The following is a 24049-nucleotide window of genomic DNA, read 5'->3' as shown; positions in this document are numbered from 1 at the left end:
GTTTCTACTTAGGGTCTGTGGATACTATATTTTCACAAGCTCACACTTGTATTCAATACAGGGAACCACAAAATGGTATCAATATTTCAGAGCAAATTTGTCAACTAACGCATTAGTTGGAGAATGGATCCCTTAGCTTCATACATTTATTCTATTTCATTTTTAGCTACAACTTGTGTACCACTTCACAATCATTTATGGAATATATATATAGACACATAGGGATATGACACAAAAACATGCACACATACACACATGGACATGCTCTAATTATTAAGGATTTGGGGGAAAGTGAGAAAAGTTTATCGGAAATCTCCAAGTGAATGTAGAGCTATTAAATTTTCAATGATATGTTTGTCTATTTTAATGTTGGCAACAGATTTCTATGTTTTAGTGATGAAAAAATGAATTGAATTACCCTAATATCTTCAATAATGCAGCTGAATAGATTACAAGACCATTTGAAACTCTTTTGGGGCTCAAGGCACTTCTTAAAAGGTGCCATTCAGCAAAGCCATCCAACAGAGCAATTGACAGAGTGCTATGTCACTCAGAAGCGACATCAGAAACTTCACAGGTGGTAATGATTTTGAGTCTAAAAGTAGATTTTGCTGATCTTGGCGAGTGCTGGGGCAGAGGGTATTAGGTGTGAGTAGAACTAATACTGAGCAAACCACACAGGCAGATTAGGCCATTTGATATACCCCTCCTTTCAAAGCTAGTGAAACTTCAAAGTCCATTCCATAGTCTGCTCTTTTATGACCATAATGCTTTAAAAAAACCTCTTCCACATCTTATCTTCTTCACTGAGTCTTTCCAGAATTAACTTGGAGTAGGTCCCAAATCTACATGCAATGAGTATTTGTGTGCCTAATTCATACCATACTGATGGAAATAAACAAGCAGAAAAACAGCAAAACTCCTGGGTTGAGATCTCAGCTCTCACAGTAGTACCTTATCATATGACCCTTGAGCAAATCCCCTAACCTTAATCTTTCCAAGCCTCAATCTTCTCACTTGGGAGCCAGAAAGATAGCAATGCCTAAATCACACAGAATTGTGTAAGAGCTATGGGATCACACATGTAAAATAATAAGTTCCTATGAAGAAAGTAGCTATTTTAATAATTATTAGAATGGCTAAAGCTCGAGTCTTTTGTTGTTTTGCTTTTATTATTTCACTTATGAATGGACCTTTTTCTATAGGCCATAAACTTCAGAAAATCAGAAACCATATTCTTAATTTGTCTTAAAATTTTCATTTAAAATCTTATAGTAAAACTTTATATGTAATGGGCTTTAAACAAATATTTATGAATAAAAATGAATAATAATAAGCAATAAAATCCTGAATTTTCTAACCTAGAATGCAGATTAAATCTTGGAAACAAGTAACAACACGTCACAGCTGAATGGGGTCTTATAGAAGAATATGCACAGTTGCACTTTCACCATTTCAAAGTCTGGAAGCTGGCCTATAAAATACAGCTTTATTTCCTGTGCAGAAAGAAAAGCTGGAGGAAAAAGAGAATCATGCGCATATTTAAAATTCTCTGTCATTAATGTTAAATACAACGCACCTCTCTCTGACTGATTTTTCTTTTCTGTTAACATAAACGTTGTAGGCACTGAAACTTGGTTACCAATCCTGAGTGTTTTAACCTGCTTCCAATCAAGAATTTAGCATGAGGAAGATTCAGATGAACTGTATGTGCCCACCTTTCTCCAAAACTGCCAGCATCAGAAATAAATTAATTTCTTCTGTCTAGTCCAGGATGATACTATGCTGGCATCACACTTATTTACCAAATACTTGAACAGAAAAACTAAATGGTTTACATATCGAATCACATCATTTTAATAAATTATGAGTTGATTTTGTCTCTTCTCCAATATATACAAAGTATCTAAAGAGTTAACCTGTCTACCAAATGGTTTTAGGCAAATTCCACACTCTGCCCACAAACAGCCTATTCTTGGCTTCTTTGTGCCCACTTTGTTTTGCCCGTCCATTATTTGTGAATATTTCTATCACTATACTGGAAATTACTTTGAGAACAGGCACATCTTACCTCTTTTTCCTCCAAAGGGTATAGCATGATACGTGGCACACTGGCACTGCAATCAATATTTGCTAAATAAGGATGCTTTCTTTTGCAGCCAAAAGCAAAGACTTCCATTTTATATAAATAAATTTTTCTCTAAAAACACATAATCACATAATTTTATTTGCTATATCTTCTAAATAGCTCTATGAAGAGAGGAATTTGTTAGCAAAGTGACAGGTCTCCAACAGCACAACTCTACAATTAACAGCTTATCTTTTAAAGTCACAGGCTACATCACATGTAAAGTTACAGAGAGCAGCGACTGATGTATAAATTAGATGATGTAACATAAAAGCATAAAATAATCAAACAACCATGATCTATAAACTTTTGCCCCTATCATTTCTTGGTGAAAATTTTATAGCCTCATACTATTGGTGAGAAAGTACATTGTCTTCAAACTTCACAAGCTTCCTCTGAGGGAATCCCAAATGGGTCTACCTACTGCGAAATGCACTGTTACAACATCATGATACTGCAACTCCATACCATATCTACTGAAGATGGGGGGCCTAGTTTGTTTTATTTTTGTTTTTACAAATCCAAGAAACAGAGTATAAGCATTTGTCAAACTATACGCTATTTGTAACCCATCATCAAAGCAAAAAGATGAAAATACATTTGACAGCCTTTTAAATAAAATTTCTATCTTCTTGACTTATGTCAGTTGTTGTATGGGTGAAGTTTTAAAATTAGTATGTCATTAACATGCCACACTCATTCCCAACAGAATCATGGGATGGGGAGGGATGGGGTTGGGGAATGCTGGTTTTGAAGTATGAAAAGACCTGGCTTCTGTTCAGTTCGGCTGATCACCAGCTATGTGGATTTAGGCAAATAAGATAATTTCTCTAAGTCTGTGTTCTCTAAGAGGATGATGATTCCTGACTCACCGGCCCAATTCATTCATTGTTTACTATCACTACCAGGTTGTCTATCTGTTTTTTTCCAAAAACAACATAAGCTGGCAAGGCCTCACATAGAAAAGACGCTGCTCAAATATGGTAGCTTTCATCACTACTTCCACCTTATTCTTACTATGTCACTCCATATTCCGAAAAGAGTGCTTAATCTTTGGGCCTATGACAGATGCCCCCTCTTCCCCACGGCATTCCCTTGCCATTCAGTTCCACAAAAACTTCCTTCTTTGAATTTCCTTCCCTCTTTCAGTTTCCTCCTTTGGTACTAACTTGTATAGTGCCTTGCATTAAGTTTTCAAGTCTTTCTCCTCAACCCAATTGTATGTCAAAGAAGGAAAGACACTATGTAATTATACTTTCCATCCCCCTCTTGTGACCTACTACAGTCCTTTGACTTTAAACGTGCTCAGAATATGTTTGTTAACTGATTATTTAGCAAAACACAAAAGATGAATTCATTCCTCTATGACCTGATTGTTAACATGGCAAAGTAATGTTTTAAGGGAAAAGACCTCAGCACTTAGTAAACTTTAATCAACTACAGAGGAATAGGCATAATACTATTCTTCCTAAATTAATTGCTCCCAATAAAATATTTACTTTTAAAATCTCAGTCCTCAAAACTATATCGCTCTGAGAAAGTCATTTCCCATAGGCAATTTTCAGCAAATGTGGTCCCCCAGAAAGCATTATGCAGAATTCTACTTGAGTATATTTTTTCTAAAGTCTTTCCTCTTGAAGGAAAAAATATATATTTTTCTATTGTTAGGCACTTCTCAAATTATTTTTTGGAAAGGTCATGCAATGCTTCAGAGAGACTACTCCTGGATCAAAGATTTTCTTGTATCCTCTGTTGTTCACTTTTGCTATGCTTATCAAACCTCTTAAAAGTCTTTTGGAAGAGGTACCTAAGACCAAATGCCTTATCTGAATGCCACTAGGTAGACAATGCAGTTTTCCCTGAATGTTACAGCAATGAAGTTCAAATAATGGCTCAAAATACTTTGGAATAAATTTGTCTAGTTAAAATTAGCCCAATGACAGAATAATAAAGAAGGCAAAGAATATCCAATACTACTTAATCTTAGTTACTTAAAAATTAGCATTTTCTAAGCATTATCTTAATGACATAGCTAAATAGATTTTCACCATACTGTATAGCACAAGGCAAAAACTACATAGGAAAAAAAGTCTAATAATAGAAAAAGGCATGTAATAAGTGTGACTTTCACATAATACTAACAAAGGCAAAATAAAATACTGTCAACATTATTCTCTAGTTTATAGAAACATGCTATATTTAAAGACATAAATAGTGTAATTTCTGTATTATTTTTATGGACACGGGCAATCTAAATAACTAATAAGTTGTAAATATTTATAAATAGAATATTTTTCTTGAAAACTGTCTTTATTTCATGGGAATTTTTCTCTGTATATTAAATAAGACATAATCTATTAATGTTCTGACATTTTCTGTTTAAACTATTTTAAACCATTTATTTGTAAAAAGCTTGTAAGGTCCTCAAACTAAAAAGACATGTAAGTATTCCAATAAAGCTTTCTACTCTATTTGAAATATAACTATCCTCCTACTCCAGATAACCATTATCCAAAAGCAACTGTTTATTGATTCCTGTATGTAAATCATTCTGTTTATAATAGTGACTGATTATTAAGGATTTTTAGTTCCAGGAAAAAGAATGCCCTGGTTATACTGATACCTTCCCTAAAATAGCAAGGTCTGAGAAGTATAAATGTCAGCCACATTGAGCACATTGCAAACTTGTTTTATCATGTATCTATCTGCCACCTTGTTTATCACTAAGGATAGGTTACACAGGCATTCTGAGCATGGACTTTAATAAGAGAGGAGAACTGCCTGGTTGACATTGAGACATTTCTCAGCAAATAACAAAATAGGCCTAACGTTGAAATTATGTTTACTTTAAAATTACCAATTTGGGACAAAGAATTTGGTGACCTTTAGATCACCATCCAGTGCTTTAAAAGAGCATAGAAATGAAATGTTTTAAGAAATTAACATGTATCTTCTACTTAAGTTATAATCCCTGATAAAATACAATTTTAAATGTTTTTCACTTACTGATATTTTATATAATTCTTAAATAAGGAATTTTTGATTGATTAAAAGTTTTTTAAATTCTTGCTGTATTTTAAAAATAATTGTTAATACCCCCATTGCCTTTAATATCCACATCCAGTCAGCTGGTACATCCTATGCAGCCTAACCTTATCACCTTTCTCTCAGCATACATGTCCTCCTTTTCATTCTAGGGCCACTCCCCTCATCTAGTCCCTCATCTCTGTTCTGTATAACCACAATCTCTACTTCATTCTATATGTGTCCTATACTTCCCTTATAAAATGTCACCAAAACACAACTCCTGTAAGGTTACTACCCTAAACACCAAGTGTCTGTTTATGTTCCACACTACGTATTATTAAACTTACTACCTGGTCATCAATGACCTCAAAAGTGTAGCACCAATCTCCCTTAAACACCTGATTCCTCATTTCTTCCTATCCTATTAATGCTTCCCACCCCTCATCCCAGGCCTTTTCTCTCTGTCCTCTTACTTTCTGCCCATTCTTCTGGAATCTCTTCAAATGATGTAGAAAGTACAAGTCTTTTAAAGTATTCCAAACGTTTATGTTCTCAAGCTCCTATCAGCATCCAAAATAAGTATTTTTAAAATCTGTTTTTATTCTTTTACCCAGGAGCATGGATTCTAAAGCTGGGCTACCTTGGTTCAACTCCTTACTGTGCTACTTATTAATTAAGTACCTTTGCACAATTAATTGGACTTGTCTGTGCTTCAGTTCCCCTATCTGTAAAATCAGAATATTAACAGTACCTATATCATAGGGTTGTTCTGAGGAATAAATGAATTAATTATAAACCTTAGCTTAGCACATAGAAAGTATTCAAAGATGTTAGTAATCATAATTACAGCTATATTCTCATCGCTATTCTTTATATATAATCAGTGGAGGCAAGACAAGAAAAATTGGTTAAAAACATGAACATTAGAATAATAAAAATGACAAGCCTCATATCTCCGCAAATGAAAAAATTGTTCTAGTCATGATCTTTAAGGTAAAAGTCTTATTACTTTACGGCTACTTTACAGTAGAAAAGATTAAATGAGATACCTTATTTAAAAGTATACAGCAAGTGGCAACTTCTACTATTTTCATAAATATTTACACCTTTATAATGTCACAGATTTAGAAACTAGGGCATGAAAAGAGTAAATGGTTTTTCCCCAATCTATTGTTTCTTTCAAGAAATAAACAAAAAAACTTAGTTACTTCAAAATAAGTATATTAAAATAATAATAATATTGATATCACTTCTTACATTTACAAAGGAGTTCCACTTTTAGAAACCTCATGTATCCTCTAATGAGGTCTGTTTTTGTTTTTCTACCTGCCTGGTATAAACATTAGACTTTTTTTTTTTTTTTTTTTTGAGACAAGAGTCTTGCTCTGTTGCCAGACTGGAGTGCAGTGGCATGATCTCAGCTCACTGCAACCTCTGCCTCCCGAGTTCAAGCAATCCCCCTGCCTCAGCTCCCAAGTAGCTGGGATTACAGGCATGCGCCACCATGCCCAGCTAATTTTTTGTATTTTAGTAGAGACGGGGTTTCACCATGTTGGCCAAGACGGCCTCAATCTCCTGACCTCGTGATCTGCCTGCCTCGGCCTCCCAAAGTGCTGGGATTACAGGTGTGAGCCACCGCACACAGCCAAACATTAGACTTTCAAACCAAATTTAGATATAGTGTTTATAAGAACTCGTGGTGTATCTCTTCAGAACCTGGCATCTTGAAACCAAGATCTGGTAAACAGAAACATCAGTAAGGGGGCCTTTGATAGGGGAATACTGAATTGCAAGCCTAGTCAGTGGCATAAAGCTTTTCTCATCAATTTCTTACCCACAGAAAGCCCTATGTCCTCCAACTCTTTGTATCTGCCACTTAGCTTGACCACCCTCCTGCTTTCTTTCTACTAGAAGAGTTATCCGTCCACAAAGAGTGCTAAAATGTCACTGTTGTAATCAAACAACACAGAAACAAATAAAATGCTAATGTGTCACTTTTACTGTCATCAACAAATGCTGATAAATTATTGGATATAAGATTGAAATTTTTGGATACAATAAGCTGAAAATGGGCTGTAAATTCTAATACTGAGACAAGTTAAGAAAATATCTTTGATAATATTCTAAATACGAATATGAACTGCTTAAGTCCTCATCTTGAATCCTTTATATTTAGCATAGTACAAGCATATGACCATGGATTGACTATTAAACGGTAGTACCAACAGTTTGTAACTATTTAGTGGCTGCAACAGCTGATATTTCATGGTATTCAACAGTAAAACTAATGACAAAATCTATCAATAATCTAGTATAGGACATTTGGAAACCATTATATTTCTCCTAGATAAAAGAAATAAATAAATGAATTAAAACATATGAAAATTCGATATCTGAATGTTATCTATAAACATATGGAAAATATGGAACCATTGCTGAATAGAATACTGCGTTAACAGAATAATATTTTGCTAAGGCTGAAAAATACTGAATACCTTTTGTTCCCATTATTTATGCATTTAAGGACTGTTGCCTTTATTACATGTATGTGGGTCAAGTCAGAGTTATCTTAAGACTTTCCCTTACCTGAACTTCCATACCATGTTACCCAGCCATTGTTTATTAAATATCACTTTCTACTTTATAGTTATTTTCGAAGCTCTTATTTTCCCTACCAGATTCTTATTTTTTTGAGGACAAGGTATATCTATCTTGATTAAGTTTGGTAGATTTCACTAAGTCTACTGTGGTAATTTTTCACAATATGTATTCACTTATAAATCAACTTTATATGATAAAATAATATTTCAAGTCAGCAACGTAATGCTTATTTCATAGAACTAAATATGTCCCCATAAATCTAGAATCTTCTTAGCGCTCTAAAACAAGTTCATTTTTAGTTAATAGCTTCTAAACTTTTAAAAGTGAAAACGTAGGAAAAAATCCAGTGTCAAATACAAATTTTTGGAAAACTACTTTGGAGAAAGACATCTCTTCATTTTGTGAATTTAGCTAAAGCAGGACTGGAATGGAGTTGACATCAGCATGGACATCATCACTGGTATTTAGATTTCATATTTACCACAATTCTTTTTAATAGTACGATATTATTTAACATTCAGGTGATTTGAATACATTGGCATTGTCTTGGGGAAAGTTATATGCTCATGCATGCATTACATACAAATTGTGTGTTCACACTTCACAGGAGTATGTATTTTGCATACCTTTATCAACTATTATTCACCTCTTTTGGTATATAAAACATACATCTCTCAGTTTCCTAAAAGAATGTCAAAAGAGATGATGGCTTTTCTTTTGGAGCATATGAGCATGATATTATTTCAGAAACATCTTCACCTTTTTGGAATAACTGGTCTCTGTGGAAAAGCAATTCTCTACTCTGTCCAATATGGCTACATTTCGTTTTGAGATTAATATTTCCTGAACTGTTTTAACAAAGGATAATCATAGTAACCTAGAAAACATAACCAAAAACAGTAGAAAAAGAACCAAATGTGTAAGACTTAATTCTCCTAACACAAATATTTCAAGATGTGTGTTACACATATTTTTACAGATTTCACAGGCACATATGATGAGATGCCTCTCTAAAAACATGAACGATTATCTGAAAGAGATGTTCTGGATCTGTTATGAAAAAAACTGGTAATATGTAGAAAACTATAACCATGTATTTACTATTTTTTTCCTCAAGGATGTATCTGTAATGCTTACATAAACGTTTATTTTTTATAATATGAAAAACACTACGTAAAAACCGATTTCTCTACCTCAAATTTAAAAATAAAAAATATGTCTAGAGACAGTTAATGCCATATGCCAATAGCTCTTCTTGAATCCTCTGCCTTGCAATCAATAATTCTCCAACCATTAGTGAATATGCTCCATGACTCATCAGAAACAATATACAAAGTTAATGGGGATCATTCTTCCCCTCACCCTCCACACACGCATTGACACTAATGGAAGCTATGCCTCATATAGTGGAAGACAGACTCAAGATGGCACCAAGCTGAGGCAACTCTTCTTGAGGCTCTATATACAAACTAGCTCCCTCCCCACAAAGAATCCACAACATCCATTTTACATTTTTTGGCATCCTTCGAGAAAATAATAGTAAGCATACTTTATATGGCTAGAAAAGAACCACATTTTTTTCAGCTTAACACTCACTGTGAATGGCAAAATGTACTTCAGTTATGAAAATATCTGAAAGGAATGTTTCCAGGACCTATGCCATTGTGCTTTGTTTACCAGTCAGATGCTTTCTCAAGAATGTGTTCAAATTATAAAGACAGTGTCTCCATGTATAGAAATTCTTCAGAGCCCATAATGTTACGTTAGAAACACATTTTCACCTTTGCTAATATTCAAAACAATACCCTCCTATCTGCAGGTAAAAATCTTTCATTCTTATGAATTCAGCAATCTTTTATTAACATTTGCTCAGGACTTTGGATATGGGTTTTTTTTTTAATTTTCTAAAGAAAGTTCTAGCAAAAGAAAACACAGATTAAGTATTTGAAGATAATTGCTATTTACTAAAATCTCTATTTTAAAATAATTTTAGTGACTCGTTTATGTTTGGTAACTTCAGGACAATGATAACTACAGTGTCTCTAAAATGTTCCTAAGTAACAATCATACTCTATTTTGGCCTTTGAGAGGTGTTAAGACTCATTCTCTAATTATAAGTTTTTCTCTATTATTACTACCTCACCATCAAATCTCTAAACTAAATAGCAGCTTTGAGGAAATAAAAATAGATGTTAGGTGGTGTGTTTTCTCAAATTTTGGTTACAATGGATAAGAAAGACGAGGTATTTCTATGTATAATAAAATAAGCCAATTTTATTGTTTTGACCAGCAAAATCTTTAAGCTTTCTCCCAGAATATTGTTTTCCTGCTTTATCCTAGAACAACACTGTCCAAAATAAATACGATGTTAGCCACATTTGTTATATTTTCTAGACACCATGAGAGAAAGAGAGAGAGAGAAAGAGAGAAAAGAAACAGGTGAAGTTAATCTAGTAAGATCTTCTATTAGAACCAATATATCAAAAATTATCATTAAAACATATCATAAATATAAAAACATTAATCAGATGTTTTACTTTCTTCCCCTCATATAAAGTTTTCAAAACCGGTAGTATTTTACACTTCTCAATCTGGACAAGACACATTTCAAGTGCTCAACAGCCACATGTGGCTACTGTACTGGACAGCACATTCTAGATTTCCAAACATATGAAGCTTTTTGGCCTAAAAAACCATACACTTTAAAATCTTTCTATGTCACATTCTCTATGATCCATATGGTTGATGGGATTTTATTTTGGGCCAATCACTTCATGAACCTATTTCACTTCTTTCCTCCACTCTTTTGACTCTCATATCTACTACCCACCCTAATGCCTTTGCATACAGAATTTTAAAAACCCAATCACCTATTCTTTTCAGCTTCTCCTAACCAAGACCTGAGATGTTCTCTAATCCGCACATCTATCACCAAGCAGAAAGCCAGAAGGTGCAGCAAGATTATTTATTCTCTGTTTCCATAAATAGATCTATCAAATACAGGCCTAATGTATGGCAACAGTGACAAATGCAAGGGCATTTTTTTCTTATAATGAAGATAAGGCATTTTATATAATAAAGTAACACACCCTTCCTCAATAAGAAATACAATTTTCAATGAGAAATATAATTTTACTCTTTTTTTCCCCCCCAGGAGAAATTTTGGGTTAGTCTGTTCTTGTTCTGGAACAAAACCCAGTGTTTCATTTCATAGGAATTCTGTGCCCAAAGGAAGAACAGAATGTTGGAATCAAAATTTAATGAATTCAACTTGGAGTCTAACTTTGCCTCAAATGTGGAAATGTAAACACAAGCAATAATATCTCAAACCATATAACACTTCAGTTTCTCTTTGGCATGACTGCGCAGAGTACCACACTTGATGTGTATCTACACACAAATTTGTTCACAGTTATATAAGGAAAAAAATTAAACTAGGCATATGTGAGGTTTTTCTGAGTCTCTTAGTAATAATGAAATCTGATTATTATGTCTTAAGTGACACTATAATTATAAATGAACAGGTTTTCTGTTGCTGACCCAATCTGTTCCTTAAAACACAAAAGGCAACTTTTGTAGTCTTCAGCAAGGAAACCCCCCATTAAACAAATAAGACTAAAAAACCTATGCCTACATTTTCAAAGAAGACCTAACAATATAATAATAATAATAAAGTAACTCCCATGCAAATACACAAAACAGATAAAAACTAGAACATTAGGTTTTCTAAAGAAGTTGAGCCGTAGTTGTCACCAACTTTAAGAAAGCAAGATACAAGTGACAGCGATGTGCATTCTCAGGCTACAAAATAACTTATTCAGTGCCTCTATCTATAACTACATCTAAGACATTCTAAGTATTGAACTGCACATTCCTGGGATAAATTTTACAGCCGTTGAACTTTCATTTTCTCTCTGGGTGATAATATTTTATCTCAACAGCAAGGAGAAACACCAACACACTTAGGAATCCACACAGAGAGATAACTGTGGAGTGGCTCTCTTGTGCTGGTATAGAATACTTAGGTACTAAACACCCTCTGTGTATAAACAGACACTGTGTTCAAACCCAGGAGGAAGGGACACAGTGTCCACCGGTGTAGTATTTCAAAGCACACTGCAGAGGGCCCGAAAGTCTAAAAGCATTAATTATGACTTCTCTCCTAGCGTATTAATTTAAGAAACTCCTCAGAGTATATGGCAGAGTTTGCCATCCATCTGCTATGACTTGTGCCTGTGCTGGTGGGCACACAAAGTGAAGTCAGCGGCAACAACCTTTCTGGCAGCTTCTTAACTTTAATCCTGGGGAGACATACTCCACGGAAATACACCCCAGAATCCCAACAGCCGCAAATCTCCCGGCCCCAGAGAGCCTTAAGAATACAATATTACTCTGGCAGCAACACCCCTGTAGTTGTAAAGTGCTGTGCGAGGGGAAGGCATAAGCGCCACCATATACCTGCTCGTGTTACAGGCTCTGGAATCAAAGTATTCTCACATGACACATTACTACCAATAACAGATTCCGGCTCCGTTTAAAAAAAAAAAAAAGTGGGGGGGGGGGTGCTACATATTTGTCCTGCTTTTGTCTAAAAACCAGAACCCAAGTACTAACTACTTTTCATTCTTTTCAACCTTTCATGAAAGCAATTCAACCGACTGCGGCTCCACCCAAAAAGCTTCTATACTTACTTTTCTTACAGTTTTTGAGTGACGCACTACAAAACGATGAAAAAAAAAAAAAGAAGAAGAAGAAAAGGAGGAGGCAGCCCTCTCCTACAGGGCGTCTTCCGCCCTGTAAACTTGGCAAAACGCAAACTGGCCTGAAATACAGCACTCTCCATATAAGGCAGCCCAGCTAAACATGTCATGCGTAATTTATGGGTAGCAAGCAGAGAATTAACCTTTGCGTGCACATATTTGGCCCAGATGAAAACCGGGCGGGATGGCAGCCCACGGGCCAGGGATGCGGGAGCCGCCGGGAAGACCCGCGCGCCGCTCGACTCGGAGGGACTCACACCTTCCCCCGACAAAGGTTATTAAGTTGTGAGTACACTTGCACGCACCTGTTTCTCTTCTCGCCCCCCCGTTTCTCCCTGGGTCCCGCTGGGCTGCCAAGCCGTGCGCGGGCTGTGCCCTGACAGCGTCCGCAGAGCCCGCGGCAGGGAAGGGCGCAGGAGCGGCTGCGGCTCACCCTCCCGCCTTCCCCCGGGCAGGAGGTGCTGAGGGACGCGAAACCAACTACCGCGATCGGCCCGCCCCTGCCCGGGAGAACCGCGGCCGGCGAGCACCTCCTCGCACTTCCTCCTTCAGCCACTGGCAGACCCGCCGGAGTCCGAACAATGAAGCGCGGCGGACCGGCGCGGGGAAACTGTGAAAATGGAAACTTACCTCTCACATTTTTTTTTCAGAGGCGGCCCCACTGTCGACCAAGTGCCCAAGGCATTGTGGGAGTCATGATTCCAAGATGCCCGCGACGGAAAATGGAACTTGTCAGCTCCTTGTCATGGGAGCATTGTGGGCGCCACAACTCATTCAGCTGCAGTGAAAAGACTGTTGCATGTCGCTGTGCAGCCTCTTATCGCCGAGGTCTGGCTTCCGCTGCTGCTGCGCGGCCCCTCCCCCGCCCGCCCAGCCCCACCAGGAAGCCCAGGGCGGACTCGTCGAGCTCCTAATGCACGCGGCGGCGAGAAAAACGCTCTTCAACTTTCCGCCGGCGCCCTCCCGCGCTTCCCCGGGCCACAGGGTCGCCTGTCAACCGGACAGAGCCCGCAAGAGCGGGTCATGGGCGGTCGCCCCGCGGCGCCGAGAGCAGGAGGAAGCCGGAGCCCGCGCGGGCGCCGTGGATCCCCTCGGCCTCCCGTTGGTATCTTCCATCTCATGCGTTCAGCATTGTAACCTCGCGGCGGGCGTGCAGACCGGACGCCCTCCCGCTTCTTCTACCGACTGCTGGGCACACCAGTGGGTTCATTTTGAAAGAGGCCCTTGCACCGGGCTTTGCAAGGAAGCCGGCAAGGTTAGATTGAAGGTTAGAAGCCAATTAGACTAGAATCCTGCGATCTGGTGAGACTGCCGCCTTAAAATGCACCAAACAGTTTTTGAACCTGGAGGGCTAACAGGCGGGAAAAACATCTGCAAGACTGCCACCGTGTATTTTTCTCAAGTAACAGGCTATCCACAGTTTTGGAATTCGTTAGTGAAACTGTCACACAAGCACAAACACTCACATGTCAGCTTTCCTTCTAGTTTGTAAATAATATTTGTAATTTACAGGCCACTGTATTCCCAACTTTGCACCATGTGATTTAGAGAAAGCAAAGCTCCCTCTTTAAAAATAATGTGTTACTTCGGAAATACCGGGATATTCCACGGCAAGTAAGCCATATTGTCGCCAGAGCAAATAAACTGCAGCCCCATATCATAATTCACTGGGTGCTATAAGATGTAACTTGGCTTTGCTTTGAATGGAAAGAATCCTGAACGTCTGTGATGTGATGAAGTTTTGGAGACTGGGGGCAGGATTTCCTTTGAATGTAAGGAATTCGGATAACTTGTTCAAGGATGATTCTAATGAAAAACGTTTGTCCCATGTTTGTTGGGACAAAAATGCTGGATATGGTACAACATTCTTCCTGCAGGTTCGGTTTTGTTGAAGAGAGTGAGGCCAGCTCGAGGTGAAGGAAAAACATCAGAAAGGTGCTAAAGTGCAGAAATATCTTCCAGAGGCACTAATAGCCGACTTGAGTTCTTGACCTTTAGCTAGATCCACAAAGCACTGAGTTAAAATTGTACACTGATCCCTTCCAGAACAAATTAATTAATTAAATGGTGCCTCTTCCCAGCGTTAATCGTTTAAAAGGACTCAAGTACCCACACAGTTTAAGCAAACTAAAAGAACACTGACACTTTCTCAGAGAACAGGGATGGGAACTTTCTATCTGCCCATTAGTATCTACCCCAAGCTACGAAGACTTCCATTCCTCTTATTAAGCATTCAGCAACTACATTTAGTGCCTACTATGCCAGTGATGCAAGAATGGATAAGACAGTCCCTACACTCAAGGATAACACCTCTAGTAGGTGAGAGACAAACCGATTAATTCTGCATAAGGGATAAGTGCTGTATGTGGGAAGCAATCCAATGAGGGCTCTGAGGATGGCAAAGGAAGGGTTCCTGGAGGATTTACATTTAACTGGTGCCTTGAAAGGTGTGTAGAAGTTGGCAAGATCAAAAGGGAGTAGAGTCCAGGTGGAGAAGAGAAAAGAGCAGGGCAGGCTGGATGGCGTGGCTCACACCTGTAATCCCAGCACTTTGGGAGGCCATGGAGGGAGGATTGAGGCCAGGAGTTTGAGACCAGCCTGGGTGACATTAAAAGACCCTGTCTCAAAGAAAACGAAAGGATCAGGGTATATACAAGGGGCCTGCCAGCCTTCTCAGCCTTTCTGTGAGAAGCGAGGGTAGGGTAGTACAGGAGAGTGGCAGGAGATGACACTAAAAGTAGATCTGTGTTGATCTAACGAGTCTCAACTTTACTGCCAAAACTAATGAACTAGGAAAGTTTAGGCAGCAGGGGCCAGAGATGGAGTCTGGACTTGTATTGCAGAAAGTTCCTGTGACGGCAGCTTGCAGGGTGAATGAGAGTGTGGGATGGAGGGGTGAATGGGTGTGGACAGACTGGAAAAATGACTCATGCAGGGAATGAGGAAGGGAGGAGCCTTGGGAGACTCTCAAATCCCTGGCTTAGCCTACTGAATTGCTTGCTACTTGCCTTTTTATTTCTTCATTTTGCCTCCCATTGTCTGTGATATTAAAGGCCTAACTTCTTAGTAGAGCAAACTTTGCATCTGCTAACAGGTTGGTGCCCTAGCTAGCTTCCATGCCCCTCTGCTTAGAATGCCTGCGAACCACTAAGGACTAATCCTAGTGGTAGAAATTTATTTTCAATTGTTCTCAAACCCTTGTAGAATTCCAAGTTAGAACTGTGGTGTTCTTTTTTCATGTGGGTTAGAAAATTTGCTGTTTGGAGCAACATGGTGAAACACAGGACTTTTGAACCTGCTTATGGTGCAAAAGGGGAAATTATATTTCTACTTCAACACTGGAGGAGGGGGGACTTCTGGGAGCAAAAGAGAAATGGAAACTGAGATGAGACATGTTTTTTACTCCATGACAGAATACAAAGAAATACAAGGATGATCCTTTAACGTTAGAAACAGTAGAATAACCATCCTGGTACATAAAAAAGAAGAGAAAAAATTTTATTTTACATTAGATACAGAAAAACAGAATGGCTAAGAAAACTCACAAAGCAATGGTCAATCTATAACTCGAGTCCAAATAAATTGTGATATAACACTAAATTACCACTGATTTGGCCTAATTGACTATCACTGGATAACATTATAACATGAATGATAATATTTAAAATTTTAAAGCACTGTAACAAACACCAGATCATATGTTAAAACTATTCAATCATGTTGTCAGCTTTCAACTGCCAGTAGCATCCTAACCACATTTCAAACTATGGAAATTACTAAAAAATCATTATTGTAATAAAAAGTTAATAGTTCCTCATTTAGAATACCATTGATATTCCCTCAGTGCCAGGAGAACATTATGGTTTCTCCTATTTCTGTGAAGTGTATAGTCTACAGGTTCATAAGTGAGTATATCCATGAGTATAAAAAGAAGGTCATTTATGGGTGGAGAGGGAAATTATAGAAAACAATTTCAGATGAAATAAACTACATTTTCAGATAAAGGAAAGAGTGTTCACTGCAGGTTCCTGAAATATTTCAGTCCATTCAAGTTTTAATTATACCAATGAATCTCAATAAAAATACAGTTAAGGAATATGTTTTTTATAGATAATGTCAGCTCCTTGTTTACCAATAATAAAGATAAAGATAATGGCAGCATTTATCTTTTTCAGTCCAATGGGGATATTTAAGGTACCTATGTAAGTGTGTGAGTGCCTGTGTGAATTGTGACTTACTTCTTCTGCATACCACATTCATAGCTCAATAAGCTCTCACTGCCTCTGCAATATAACTTGTCTTTCCTGACACACACACACACACACACTCTCACACAAACCAATCACCTAAATAAAAATATCTCAAGGAGGTATACTCTTTTAAAATGCTATTTTTATTATACCAGGATAAAAATAATTGATTGAAAGATGGTGTCAAAACCAGAACCTAGTCTCATGTCCTGTGCTTCCTAACCAATATTTAAATATAGATGGTCAAGAGAAGATGACTCTAAAAGGCAATCAAAAGTTGCAAACATTCTTGTATGGAGAATCAAGTTTAAGTAGATGCATTAAATGTATCACATTAAACTTCACAACAGGGTTGAGGAGAGAGGTGAGACCTTCTTTTGTAGAACTCAAACTTGTTCAGATATTTGAATACATATACTTGAGAGAATTACATGAATTTAGTTTATCTTCAAGGACCTTTATATATTTCGTACACAACACAATTTCTTTGTGCTCATTATTTAAAAATAAAAATATGTATTCTAATAGATACTATGTATATATTTGATATATAATACAATATATTATATGTATAACATGTATATTGCACATGAATGTGAAAATATATAAAATCAATATATTTGCTACTAAATGTTTATGAAATTTAAAGCAGTTAAATATTATGCATTTCTCAATTAAGTTATTTTACCTAAAAGTTGAATCTATATCTTCAATATCATTATTTTAGGATCTGGCAATAGAGAGACAGTAAGCGAATACATTTTGAAATTAAAAGTTCAAAATCATAGAATTTTAGCATTGAATGGAATGTTAGAGAGCATCTGGCCTTGTTCCCTTGTTAAACCAGAGGAGTGCATTATATAAGGAACTTGGCACCATGGCAGAGCAGAACTGACTTCAGTGTCTTCTGACTCTCTCAGGCCATTCATTTTCATTGTCTTTTTTTTTTTTTCTTAAAGACAATAAGGACAAGAAGAAGCTCTAAAATAGGCCTAACAGTTTCCCCAGTTTAATGTGAGGAGGTGCTACATGAGATTTCCAAAAGTATAGTTCTTCCTTCCTCTGTTTCTTCCTTCTTTCATTTTTTCCTTCTTTTATTCTTTCTATTTTTTCATCCTTTCTTTCTTCTTTCCATACAGAAAACACTTTTCACACAATGACTCTATTCATTTCACAAACATTTATTGAGCATCAGCCATGGCTAACTCCTATTCTAGGTACTGTGGTTACAGAAATGAACAGCACAGATAAATCACTTCCCTCAAAGGGGTTGCATTCTGCTAGGGAGAGACAAGCAACAAAAAATAAGTCAAAAATAAAAAATAAAAGATAAACATATGAGGTAATTTCAGATGGAGATAAGCGCTATGAAATAAAGCAGGTTGGGGGGATCTGGGAGAGAAGGTTGTGTGAAACAGGATGGAGGACTGAGCTGGTCATATGCAGGCAAGGTTCTCGGTGAAGTGAGGAATAACTGGGGAAAGAGCATTCAAAGCAGTGGGGACTGCATGGCAAGAGCCCTAAGGCCAGGGTTCATGGTAGGGCTAGAGAGCCAATGGTGAACAAAAACTACCTAACCTCAAGGAGCTTGCAGTCAAGGAAGAGGGAAAAAATGAATCTCCATCAAATTAATCACACTCAAAATGCAAAGCTACAACCATGATACTTTTCCTCACTGGGAACCATTGAAGTGTTTGATTATGTTAGAGGCAGGGGTGGGGTGGGGTGATGGAACATTATCTAAATTTTGTTTTCACAAAGATAACTAGATAACTCTTGACTGCTGTGTAAAGGCTGATAGTCTAATCTCAGAAGAGACTGCATGAAGTCCACCACTGCTGAGAATGAGAGCAAACCAAAAGTGGGCTCTGTCTAGGAGGCAACAGACAGCAAATGGCTGGGGACCCAGCAGCAGAATGTGATTTGGTTGAAGACCCTCAGCAATGGGGTACAACAAACCTTAGAACCTTACATCTCAGAGTTGAAAAGAAGCCATAAGACTCATGATCCTCGAGATAACATACCTTGAGGGAAGGGAGATGTGGTATGCCTGTTTGTGTGTGACTTATTATTTGGAGTCAACACAATATAGAAAATTTGAAATTAGTGAAGGTAGAATATTTTTATATCAGCAGTGTTTCCAGTTCCCAGAGATAGGGAACTGTTTGTATTACAGTTTATTTCCTTCTAGGCTTTTCCAATGCATTTTTAAAAGCATAGTTAATATTGTACTATATATGCAATTTCTTTTCCAAATTTAATCTTCTAAGACAATCTTATAAAACAAAGGCCACCCCCCCATGTCATTTATATATAATCTTCATTTTTCATGAGGTAATGGAAGCTGGAGAGTTGGCCCTTGACCAAAGCCTTGCAGCTAACAAGAGGACAAGCCTCCTGCCCCACAGTGTTTCACAGCCAGTACCCCAAGCTCCTGAATTCATCTGTCTAATGTGTAATATATTTATAAACACTCTACCTGGGATGTATGCGTACCTTCTACTATGGACTGTTGTTAAAGACAAGTAAATATGCAATCGTGGTCTTTCAATAAACTAAACAGATATAAAAATAAATATAGAATACAGCCAGAAGATCAAAATTGACATATTATCTATTTATGCTTATAATATGTAATTACATGTAATATTGTAAAACACTTTCTACCATTTCATAAAATTCTGTGTTGTTATTTAGCCCAGAATTCCCTTGCAATCTTTTAAAAATAGTATCTAATAGGGCTTTTAATATAAATGTTGTAGTGAAACTGTTTTATGTACTGTAACCCAAACATTTCTACGTAGTAACACTGTTCCATATAGAAAACAAATATGAAAAATATGGCCATTGTCTTATTTATTTCTAAAGGTAAACCAATCTTTGACAATGCCAATAGCAGTGTCAATGTTCCTAAATGTTGGCTGTATCTATCTACTTACTCATTGTGTTCTTGAGGTTCCTTTCCTTTGGTTTCTATGATATTCCACATCCCTCTCTTTTCATTCCATTGGGTGAGTTCTCTCTGTGGATCTTTTGTTAGCTCCTCTTATTCCTTCTTGCCTATCTGAGTTTCCTGAAATTACCTTCAAATCATGTCTCAAAAGATGTTCTAAAGAGACCTTTGAATAAGAACAACATTTGTCCCATTAATAAATGGTGGGAGTTTCATATATCTGTTTCTTTTTCTCTTCTTTCCTCTTTGCCTTGTCCAAAAGAGTGGGAACTGAGCAGTACAGTCATAAATTAATTTTAATATCTTAACTTAGGCATCAGTGCACTGGCTATTGTTCCTTAATACATTTAACACATAGTCATTGACTGCTGATTATGTGCCAAGGGCTGTGCTTGGCACTGGGGATAAAGAAGTTATTAAGTCTTTTGCAAGGTGTTCATAGTCTAGCGGTTGGGGACAGACGTGAGGGAAAAATCACAGTTGGAAAAGAGTGTAGCAAATGAAACCATTCAGTTAAATTCAACAAACCCTGCGTGCTTACCATGTGCCAAGCAGATGGCAAGGAGGATAGGACTGGGCAAGGCCTTGCTCCTCACGGACTCCCAAGCAGCTGGCAAATGGTAAAATTACCTGACACTTGTTAACAGCTTCATGGCAGAAAGAAAGTCAGAAAAAAAGTCATGAAAGGCTATTGGACAGACAAGAGGCTTGATCAGAAAAACACTTTTAACAAATATTGTCCTAGCAACATGAGGAGAAAGTTTGTTGTTCAGATTTTTCATGCTGTCATTATGGAAAGCTTACTACATGTCAGGTTAATTTCCTAGAGGCTGAGGCTTCCTTGGCTTGCCTCAGTGAATCCCAAACTGGCCTTGCAACTCTCTCTCCTTGCCTCCCCTAGGCTTTCAGTAACAAATCCTCAACTAGGTGATAGGAGATTATCTGATTAAAGTCATTCACACTAAGGCGAGAATGAGGCTTAATCCTTCAAGAGCTTTTGCTTTAACAAAGGATAGCTTGTTAACCCTAACGAACTGCTCATTGGAAGAACTCTGCAGAAGGATCCCTCCTCCTCACCTTCCCAGACTTGCCAACCCCACGTCCTTCCTTTTTATTTGTCTTTCATGAAGCAAAGGAGTAATGGAAGTGTTAGGGACTCTAAGGTCACACATTATCTCCTTGAACTTAAAACAAGAGGTATGTGAGGTAATTATGACCCCATGCTCATAATGAGGAGACTGAAACTAGGGCGGTGGTTCTTAACCCTGACTACATTTTGGATAGGCGGGCTGCAACTCAGACAAATTAAATCAAAATTTCTGGGAGGGGCATCCAAGCGTCTGTATCTTTTTTAAGCCCCTTAGATGATTTCAAAGCGCAGCCAAGGTTGCCAGCTTCTTGCCTAAACTCTGCAAGAAGCTAGAGTTTAGGAAATGGAAATTAACCAGAATAGGTAGCAATCCATTGACCTGTTCCATTTTTTCCTTTGGCAAGTAAAGTTTATTTGGCTCAATAGAAACAGAATTATCTGCAGGAAACTCGATCTCATATAGAATTAGATTTGGGTAGGCTGGTGCCCATATGCATCTAGAAATGAGGGAGTTAGGACTAGCTGTGAATAGCTAAACTGGTGGTGCAAGGTGGTACATTTTGTCATGCACATGCTTGGAAGTGGTGCTTCTTAGGCAACCAAAATATGTTTCACTTTATGCCAGGGAAGCATTAGTGGTCCATAGGATTAAAAACAGATAAGACAAAGAGTTAAGATCACACAAAGGAGAATCCTACATATTCTAAAATGCTTAGGTTGCTGTTTGTTTAAAATTCTATACCCTGTCTCTTGCTAAGAAATTGTGATTATAAGCACCCCCTTGAGAGTGACATCAGAGCCTCTGAGAGATAAAGTGTGTCCTTGGCCACTTCCTTTTGAAGATATACATATCTTCACCAGTTACATACTCATACATGTAATTATGTGTATTCAACAAAAGCTATTCTGTACATTCAATATATTTTATAAATTTGTTCAATAAATTAACATAGTTAAATTATAAACACAAACAAGTTAGCAGAACATACCGCATTTGAAACTCATTTGAAGATAATGCTAGACATCTTAGTTTATGGCCTTTGTGAATGTGCCGTCAGTCCAGTTGACCCTCCTGGCCCCACCTGGATGGATCTGAATGCCCATGTTTCTGCAATGGGCTTAGCAATGAGTAACTGCTGACAGGGCCTGATTCCATCGAGCCCTCCCAGTAATGAATGTGTTTTTAGACAATGTGGAGCATTTTTTTCCTTTTTCAAAGTTTTCTGGCCATAGGTCACCAGCTCACTAGTTACTGCTGCATTTTCATTCTAAACCTTATTGCTATCAACTTTCCTATCCAGTCTACAAATAGTCACTGAGCACCTGGCATAATTCCAGTCTTTCCTAGAGTCTGAGGCTACATGGTAAGAAAAACTAGACCTGAAGCCTCTTGAAATATGCAGTATAACAAGGACAATGAATATGAAATGGTAAATAATTATGATCAACTAAGTAAATAATATAAATGTGCAAAATTTAGTGAATGAGAAAAATGAGAGTGTGTATCTGGTGAATCTAAACTCAACAGATAAACAATTATAATTATTTTATTGCTCTGTCCCTTTTTTATTGAATTCAAATGTCTCACATTATAGTTGAAAGTCTTCACAGTATTTGTACTACATGTGCACATTGAATTCTTCTTCATTTGTAAGGACAGAATTCTATTACTAGTTGCATGAAATAGTGACTATTTGTGTTAAGTGGCAAGGTGTCCATCACATAGCCTCTAAAGGCAGGGTCGGAAGAAATCTGTGACTGATCATTAGTACTATGCTCTTGCTGTTGCTGTCTTTGGTGTTACTGTCATTCACTTCCTGGGCTTAATCTTTTAAGGGTATGATATCTACAGACAAAGCTAGCCAGCTTATCTTTGATAACTTCAAGAAGTACAGCATGTCAGCTTTTGAATTAATATTTGAAAATAAAATAAAATTTTAATTTTATTATCACTTGTTTTGTCAAAAATCAAAGGCTCTTTTAAAATCTTTTTTGGCTGGATGTAAAATGATTTTTTTCTGTTTCTGGATATAAGGTAACCTGTGCTTATTTTGAATGATGTATCAAGTGCCTTTAATAGAAGTTTAATGATTCTGTTCAAGTTACTACTATAAAGATGTTTATGCATAGTTATTCTAGACTAGCAAAAGAGCAGTAATCTATAACTCCCACCCACATACTTACTCCCATGCACAGTGTTTCTTCCTTCTACAGCTTTAAGACTCCCACGCTTCTGCAAAAGCACTTTCCTACTTGTCATTTAGTCTTTACAATTAAGTAAAGAAAAAGTTAATTGTATAAAAGAAGCTGGTTTCTTGGACCTCTCTCTTTATGGAGTTGTACTCTCTAAAGATAGCCTAAATTATAGACTTAGCCAGGACAGTTTTTCCCCTTCGGAGACCTTTGAAGTTTGTTTATTCTTACAAAGCTCTGGAAGGCTCGTCTGAAAGAAGCTGTAAATAATTTGCCAAGGTCCCTAAATACCAAGAAGCCCACGTGGACACTAGAAGGTGTCAACTTTGCTTGATTACTCTTGAACTTGTGGGAAAGGGAATGTTTGGCACCAATATCAGATTCATAGAAGGCAGCCAAAATTAATTGTTAGAAAGAAGGTATGCTTAGATGATATGTGGCATAACTTTGGGCATTTTCCTTACCATGATGAAAGAAGCAGCCGATGAAGTAAATCTGTTTTGTTTATGACTAGATTACTCAGTGACTAAAAGGAAAACACTGTCTACTTTGGGGTTATTGGCAACAGATATATACATACCAAGTATGACACATGGGCTAGTTTCCACTGGCAGTAGTTATTGATGTTGCAACCTTGGTCTTTGCTGCAATCTTGCCCTGCTGCCTTTGTTGTTGGCTGCTCTTGGCAACAGGGCATACCCACCTCCCCCTGACAACCAACTTGGTGCAATGGCCTGCACATGACCCACACACTTTTTAGAAGAATCAGGGCAGGAAAAGATTAAGTGTAATTTCCCATGGCCTTGGCTATTAGACATAAAGACAAGCTTTAGAATCTGTTATTAGGCATAAGATTTTGGACAATTTTTTCCTAGTCTCAGGTTCCTGCAAACTTAAAATGTCTACCTTGTGGAATTATGATAATAAATGACTTCATGAGAATTATCCTAACATTGATCAGGCCTTTGATAAATTACAGCTATTTTCATTATTTAAAATAGTAATTAGAAATTTTAAAATACAGAATATGTTTTTTAAAAAATAAGC

General features: G+C 37.3%; 1 protein-coding gene across 42 annotated transcripts in view; it reads right to left on the bottom strand.

Moving 5' to 3' along the window:
* MBNL1 (muscleblind like splicing regulator 1) overlaps positions 1-24049 on the bottom strand; it is a 224368-nt gene that overhangs the window by 185590 nt on the left and 14729 nt on the right. For 11 of the 42 annotated variants that reach the window (XR_010155357.1, XR_010155358.1, XR_010155360.1 and 8 more), the window contains exon 1: positions 13147-13629. The exons of 7 other annotated variants lie outside the window; for them this stretch is intronic. The gene's annotated coding sequence lies outside the window, so the exon portion shown is untranslated. Of the gene's footprint in view, positions 1-12447; positions 13630-24049 lie in introns of those variants that run through there. 24 more of the 42 variants (XM_063806316.1, XM_063806318.1, XM_063806322.1 and 21 more) reach the window with 7 other exon arrangements.

This window comes from Pan troglodytes, chromosome 2, assembly GCF_028858775.2.
Source record: "Pan troglodytes isolate AG18354 chromosome 2, NHGRI_mPanTro3-v2.0_pri, whole genome shotgun sequence".
Lineage (NCBI taxonomy): Eukaryota > Metazoa > Chordata > Mammalia > Primates > Hominidae > Pan > Pan troglodytes.
The sequence above is the reverse complement of the archived record's forward strand: the minus strand, read 5'-3'. Positions and strand labels throughout refer to the sequence as shown.